Consider the following 7,953-nt stretch of genomic DNA (forward strand, 5'->3'; position numbering starts at 1 on the left):
AGTATGAAGCCCCTCCTCCCTGCTACTATACCCCCGTGCACAGGGCCGCCATCAGAAATCACGGGGCCCCTCACAAAAAAAATTTCTGGGCCCCCCTCCCACAAATACAAAGGACTCACAGATATGAGACATTGGTAGGCAGCAGGGCCCCCCTAGTACACTGGTAGCCAGCAGGGCCCCCCAGTACATTGGTAGCCAGCAGGGCCCTCCCTAATACATTGGTAGCCAGCAGTGCCCCCCCTAGTACATTGGTAGCCAGCAGTGCCCCCCCTAGTACATTGGTAGCCAGCAGTGCCCCCCCTAGTAAGTTGGTAGCCAGCAGTGCCCCCCCTAGTACATTGGTAGCCAGCAGTGCCCCCCTAGTACATTGGTAGCCAGCAGTGCCCCCCCTAGTATATTGGTAGCCAGCAGGCCCCCCCAGTACATTGGTAGCCAGCAGGGCACCCCCAGTACATTGGTAGCCAGCAGGGCCCCCCCTAATACCTTGGTAGCCAGCAGTGCCCCCCCTAATACATTGGTAGCCAGCAGTGCCCACCCAGTACATTGGTAGCCAGCAAACCCCCCCTAGTACATTGGTAGCCAGCAGGGCCCCCCTAGTATATTGGTAGCCAGCAGTGCCCCCCGAGTACATTGGTAGCCAGCAGTGCCCCCCCTAGTACATTGGTAGCCAGCAGTGCCCCCCCCTAGTACATTGGTAGCCAGCAGTGCCCCCCCTAGTACATTGGTAGCCAGCAGTGCCCCCCTAATACATTGGTAGCCAGCAGTGCCCCCCCTAGTACATTGGTAGCCAGCAGGGCTCCCCCCTAGTACATTGGTAGCCAGCAGTGCCCCCCCTAGTACATTGGTAGCCAGCAGGGCTCCCCCCTAATACATTGGTAGCCAGCAGTGCCCCCCCTAGTACATTGGTAGCCAGCAGGGCCCCCCCCTAATACATTGGTAGCCAGCAGTGCCCCCCCCAGTACATTGGTAGCCAGCAAACCCCCCCTAGTACATTGGTAGCCAGCAGGGCCCCCCCTAGTATATTGGTAGCCAGCAGTGCCCCCCCTAGTACATTGGTAGCCAGCAGTGCCCCCCCCTAGTACATTGGTAGCCAGCAGTGCCCCCCCTAGTACATTGGTAGCCAGCAGTGCCCCCCCTAGTACATTGGTAGCCAGCAGTGCCCCCCTAATACATTGGTAGCCAGCAGTGCCCCCCCAGTACATTGGTAGCCAGCAGTGCCCCCCCTAATACATTGGTAGCCAGCAGTGCCCCCTAGTATATTGGTAGCCAGCAGGGCCCCCCCAGTACATCGGTAGCCAGCAGGGCCCCCCCTAAAACATTGGTAGCCAGCAGTGCCCCCCCTAGTACATTGGTAGCCAGCAGGGCCCCCCCTAATACATTGGTAGCCAGCAGTGCCCCCCTAGTACATTGGTAGCCAGCAGTGCCCCCCCTAATACATTGGTAGCCAGCAGTGCCCCCCCTAGTACATTGGTAGCCAGCAGGGCCCCCCCTAATACATTGGTAGCCAGCAGTGCCCCCCTAATACATTGGTAGCCAGCAGTGCCCCCCCAGTACATTGGTAGTCAGCAAACCCCCCTAGTACATTGGTAGTCAGCAAACCCCCCTAGTACATTGGTAGCCAGCAAACCCCCCCTAGTACGTTAGTAGCCAGCACAGCACAATCCTTCGGTGACGGCTCCTCGACGACGGCTCCTCCGGCGAGGTCCTTCGTTCCCAACAGCACTGCACTTCTGAGTGCCGAACATCTTGTACCGGAAGGCTCCGGGGGTGCTGATACCCGTGTTGGAGTATGCTCTGGAGCAGAGGGGAGGTGACTTCCTCCAGGCAATGCGAGCTCTGCATATGGTCTTGCGGGTCCTGCGGTACGTGTCTGTACCCCGATGGAGGTGAAATTTTTATGCCCGACCGGGTCCAAGAGTGGAGTTCCAATTCCTTGGGAATGGAAGTAACGTGGTTGACTGAGGGAAGGCGCCACCCTTGGAACAATGATGGCAAGTGTTCGTGGGACTGCCTGGTCTGCGTGGAGGAAGGTAGGTAGGGACGCTGATGTAAATGCGGAGGTCTCAGGCACTCCGTGGTTAGGAGGTATCTGTCAAGAGGACTGTCTTGGAGGTAGGCAGACAAGGGAGATGGTGGCTGGGGCCAGTGTTGCCGAGTAGGCAGGAGCCTGGTTGAGGTCCCAAGTGGGGTCGCAAGGAGGAGTGTGTTTTCCTGTGGGAAGTGGTGACGTCCGGTAGGATGAGCATCCTCACTGGAGGATGTCGAGCCAGGCCGAATCGAGTATTAGGGAGAATCCAGGGTCAAACCTTTCTCCCCACTAGACAGTGGGAATGACCAGCCGAGAGGGAAAGAACTGGAGGGAGTACCCCGAACACGCCAGGTCTGGTGGATCCTTCATCCTTGGAGGGTACCAGCTTCTGAGCTGCCCTCATGGTACGGGTACCATCTGGTGAAGAGCCTTGTGCTTGCTAGCCGGCCGTTGGTTTCGGGGAGGCTGGATCGGGGTGGTGAGCATTACCTGGAGCGAGAAGTCGGAGTCCTGAGGAAGGTGCCAGGGTCAGACTTACTGAGCGCCATCGTTGGTGGGCCAGGCTTTCCTGGCCAGGAGAGGGAAGCAGAATGATGATTCATGACTCCACCTTGATTCTTCTGACAATTCTGAGGCAGAGGAGGAGAAGGGGAAGTATGCAGATTAAGTCCCTGTGGCCGTTAGGGCATCCGCCGCTGGGGCAAGAGGGTCGTGATAGGTGGCCCTTAATAGTGGAACTTGCGGTTCATGTGTGGTAGGAGAAGAATGGCTATGCGGGTTATCCTGATCTTCCTGGTGTTGATCAGGAGCTGCGCTTCTGAGGTCGAGCAGGTCCCTTGAGCCAATGCTTCTTTGGAGCTATGGTCCAATCTGCTGGACTGGCGTCCACGGTCCGAAGCCGCCCTCGTGATTCCAGGAGGGTCCGACTTTGGCTGATATGAGATGTATACAGGCACCACGCAAGGGAATCGTGTCCTGGGTAGGATCCTGATCCTTCAGGCAGACTTGTTCGATTCCACGGATGTTCCACTGCGGGTCATGAAGGTGACCCTGCGCGAATGGAAAAGGAGGTTGTTATCCCTAGGCATAAGGACTTCCCGTGGGAAGGGGAGGTGACCTGTAGAAGAGTCTTGGCTGACCGGAGATGTCGACACGGTGAACAGCAGAGGCTACCAAGGGTGTCTTGTGTTGCTAAACACCTGTGCTGCCTCAAGGGATGCGTTTCGATGTATTCCTTGGCGTCCTGGATTTGGGAGGCTAGGCCGGCAGCTTCTTGGACCAGGACTGGGTGGCCTGGGAGTCCCAGGTTGGGACCATAATGGGACGTTGGCTTTCTCCTGCTAAAGAGAGTGTGTATGAGAGGGGTCCATCCACCTTCTTGTCCATGGAGTCCTAGAAGGAAGGAATTCATGAAGTGGACGAACTGTGTTCTGAGGGAGAGGTGCTTCCACAGAAGGGTGGGGAAGGAACCATTATACCAACCCTTGCTGCAGAAGGAATAACAAGGTTGCAGCCGATGCAGTGATAGAGTCAAATGCTTCGGAAGGAGACTAGGGAGCTTCTACTGACTCCTTTAGGTCATCAGGGAAGGCTTCTCCTTCACTAGGGATGATCCTCCCAGTGGTCAGGCGTGTATGGAGTCTTAATGCTAAGTCTTCCTGGGTGGAAGGCCTGATGCTTGAGCTATTCGGCCCGAAAAACAGGACCTTTGCGGCCCAGCCTGTCCAATATCTTATCCAGGCGGGCGGCCAACTGGGAATGCCAGTGGAAGCAGAATGGCCCATAAGTGGGGTCCGTGCTGAAAGTGGGAGCCTGCGTTGAAGCATAGTGCCCCGCTGCCGAATCAGCCACCCCTGAGATTTGGAAGGTGGCTGGGAGGGCAAGACGGTGCCGCGCGCAGGATAAGTACGGTGCCGCGCGCAGGATAAGTACGGTGCCGCGCGCAGGATAAGTACGGTGCCGCGCGCAGGATAAGTACGGTGCCGCGCGCAGGATAAGTACGGTGCCGCGCGCAGGTTAAGTACGGTGCCGCGCGCAGGTTAAGTACGGTGCCAGGTACGGGTTAAGTACGGTGCCAGGTACGGGTTAAGTACGGTGCCAGGTACGGGTTAAGTACGGTGCCAGGTACGGGTTAAGTACGGTGCCAGGTACGGGTTAAGTACGGTGCCAGGTACGGGTTTAAGTACGGTGCCAGGTACGGGTTAAGTACGGTGGCCAGGTACGGGTTAAGTACGGTGCCAGGTACGGGTTAAGTACGGTGCCAGGTACGGGTTAAGTACGGTGCCAGGTACGGGTTTAAGTACGGTGCCAGGTACGGGTTAAGTACGGTGCCAGGTACGGGTTAAGTACGGTGCCAGGTACAGGTTAAGTACGGTGCCAGGTACAGGTTAAGTACGGTGCCAGGTACAGGTTAAGTACGGTGCCAGGTACAGGTTAAGTACGGTGCCAGGTACAGGTTAAGTACGGTGCCAGGTACAGGTTAAGTACGGTGCCAGGTACAGGTTAAGTACGGTGCCAGGTACAGGTTAAGTACAGTGCCCTGCGGGTACCGTCCCTCCAGCGTCTGGCCTGCGTTGTACAGTGCCAGGTACAGGTTAAGTACGGTGCCAGGTACAGGTTAAGTACGGTGCAGGTACAGGTAAGTACGGTGCCAGTACAGGTTAAGTACGGTGCCAGGTACAGGTTAAGACGGTGCCAGGTACAGGTTAAGTACAGTGCCCTGCGGGTACCGTCCTCCAGCGTCTGGCCTGCGTTCTGCGTTCTGGGGTCCCGGATGGCAAGCGGAGCGACCGCGTTCAGGATGGAGAGTGAGAGGGTCGATGCCGAGTCCTCCCCCCACCACTGTGAAGGATGGCAAGCCACAATGCAAGGAAGATCTGTGGCAAGGAGAACCATTAAGGATGGAGAGCGGGCCTAAGTGGCGAGAAGGAGAAGCGTGCCGAAGAAGGAGTCACGCAATGACGTCAGAGCGCTCGAAAGAGAGGGACTGCAGTGGAACGCATGGGGGCGAACAGGGGGAGAGAGAGACCGGGAGGACTAGGTAAGGCAGGCTGAGCAGGCAGGCAGGCTGGGCAGGCAAAGGCAGAGGCTGACCTGGATGTGGAGATCCTGGATTCTGGCAAACGCAGCACTGGACAGCTTCTGCACTCACATGCAGCGGCAGGGATCCCTGACTGGCCCGCTCCAGGGGAGGCTTACTGGCCCCAGTGCGCTTAGTCCCACGACGGGGGAAGCCTGTGTAGGAAGCCCTTGGTGAGGCCCCTGTAGGTCAACCCCTGGTGCCAGATTCAATCTGGGCGAAGAAATCCATGTAGGATGGTAGAGAGATCCTGTCTCCTGAGGACACTAGAAAAAACTGGCGCTAACAGGATATGCACGGGGGTATAGTAGCAGGGAGGAGGGGCTTCCTACTCTTCTTCCTCTTCTAGTGTCCTGCCTCCTGCTGGTAGATACTATACCCCATGGTCCCCATGGTCCCTGTGTCCCACAGACACCTGCCAGAGAAAGGAAAGCAACTGTATGTTGGTGCAGGGTGAGCGCAGTACTTGTGCCAGGGAGTGGTAAAACCACCTATTCAGCTAGAGTTCTGTTTGAGATGATGTGAAAGCCAGTATGGCAGCCCCCCAACATATCAGGGAGTGGCCAGGAAGGCAAAGGGGACTAGAATGTAAGCTCTTGCGAGCAGGGCCCTCCCCCTAGCGTCTCCGATCCTCATCCAATGCAACTACAAACCATTTTTGTGAATTGTTTATATGTACATGTTAACTGTTCTGTCTTTTGTACCCCTCTATTCTGTAAAGCACTGCGTCAATTGATGGCGCTATATAAATAATAATAATAATATCAGCCAGGCTTATAAAGTCTAGGGTAGGGTCTGTTGCTGCAGTTGTATTGGATATCTGCATTTATTTAGAAAGGCTCCTACATGGGGTATTTATCCTTGTGTTCATGTTTTCAAATTAGAGATGCAATCACGTGACAATGGAAAGTGATTTTTTTTTCCTACAGGATATTGCTAATTTACATATGCAAATTATTAGAATATGCATTATCGATAGAAGATTCGGGTGAATGTAAAAACAAAAAGTGGCATTCCTATTTATTTCTGCATTGAGCCACTGGACTAGGCCCTGCTAGAGTTCTGCCTGGTCAGGTACCACGGAATAGCCCAAAAGTGGTTTGGATTGGTCTTCTAACCAAGTATGTGTAACGCTTTTCTGACCCAATTTACCAAACCCAGGCTAGTAGTGATAGTATGAGCATGGGTTACATTGCGACACTTAATACAAAGGGTGAGCCTCCGCTATATGGGAGAATTTGATGGAGCTGAGGGTGTAGTTGAACTACCACTAGCTGAGGTGTGTAGTGCAAATAGAGAATAATGGACGCCAGAGGATTCTTGCTTAATAACTATGGTACAATTATTGGACAAAGGCACAACTTTATAGTGCAGCAGGGTATACTCACAGACACAGCAGTATAGAATGTGTGATCACCGTGGATAATACAAAGGTGACACTTAGGCACAGAATAACCCACTTGGAGGATGCACAGAGGATTAGTTGACACCTGAGATATAGACCTTTCAGAAGGGAGTGTTCCGGCCGACTGTGGTCCAGGGGAGAGCTCCTAACACTGGTACCTGGCGTCTAATAAAACCGGTCCCTAAAGAACGACTACAGAGCCGGGGTGGACTAAACCCTTTGTTACAACTCCTGGTTGGGGCTATAGACTGCCCTTACTAAATAATCTGACTACTCTCACCACTCCTAGAGGGTGCTATAAGTAAACCTGTCTGTGCTGGCTAGTTCTCATTCACGGGGCCCTGTCCCCGACTTATAAACTGGCAGTTCTCTTTACTGAGACCGTGTGTCTCAGGCCCGATGACATGCAGCCTGAGAGAACAGCAGCCAAAGAGAAAGACACTTCCTGGTGCAAGACACTATATAGTCTGCACAAGGGGAGTGGTCAACCTGGGCTAAACCTATAGAGGGTAGCCTAATACTGTAATCTGAGTGTAGAGGGCTCTGCCCTATTACAACACAGATAACATAAAGATAAGGGATAACACCATAGGGAGCTTAACCCTATGGGTCCCTACATATGTTACTGATGTTATAGTTTTTAGAGACATTCAGAGGGGGGGGAATTGCCTATAGGAAACCTGATGGTTGGGTACAGGTAGGCAGGCACTTGAGGGAAACTGAGGGTACCAAGGTCCAGGTCTATTATAACAGACCCGTGTAACATGCATTTCCATGATGGAACACATAAGAGCCACTGACCCGGAACCCAAGAACCATTAAAGAGCTAATTACTCTTAATAAAGCACGATCAGAGACCTGAAACTGTGCAAATGAAAGGTAAAGTATTCCTTCCCAAACAAATGTCCCTACATTTTGTACAGCAATGACTTAATCAGGTAGATGCCTTTGAGACACCTGGGGTGTGCAAATGGGACGCATAGAATGAGTAGGCGAGTGTGTGTGGGTGATATGTGCATTTACATGAAAAAATTAGACTTGGTTTGAACTGGAATCTACTTGCTTTAAATCCAACAATAATACAAACTGGCACACAGAGTGCGTTTGGGTTGTTTTGTTGCCTGAGTGATTAAGGGGGAAGACACACGGAGCTTCTAGTAGCAGCTACTTGTCATGGCTACTAAAACAGACAATGCTGATCATTTACTGATAATTGTCTCTACGTGTGTTTAGCAGGGGAAATTCTCAGTACTGTCTATGGCAGGGGATTTTCTGGCATTTTGTAGCCGTGACAAGTAGCTGCTACAAGTAGCCCAGTGTGTCTTCACCCGAATAGCTTTGCAGGCAGATGACATTGTCCTAAAACAAAAAATACATTTCTGCAAAGCCTGATCCCTATGCAGAGCGTACTGCTTGTGGGCTGAGCCCCACCCACGGAAT

This window comes from Xenopus tropicalis, chromosome 8, assembly GCF_000004195.4.
Source record: "Xenopus tropicalis strain Nigerian chromosome 8, UCB_Xtro_10.0, whole genome shotgun sequence".
In the NCBI taxonomy this organism is placed as follows: domain Eukaryota; kingdom Metazoa; phylum Chordata; class Amphibia; order Anura; family Pipidae; genus Xenopus; species Xenopus tropicalis.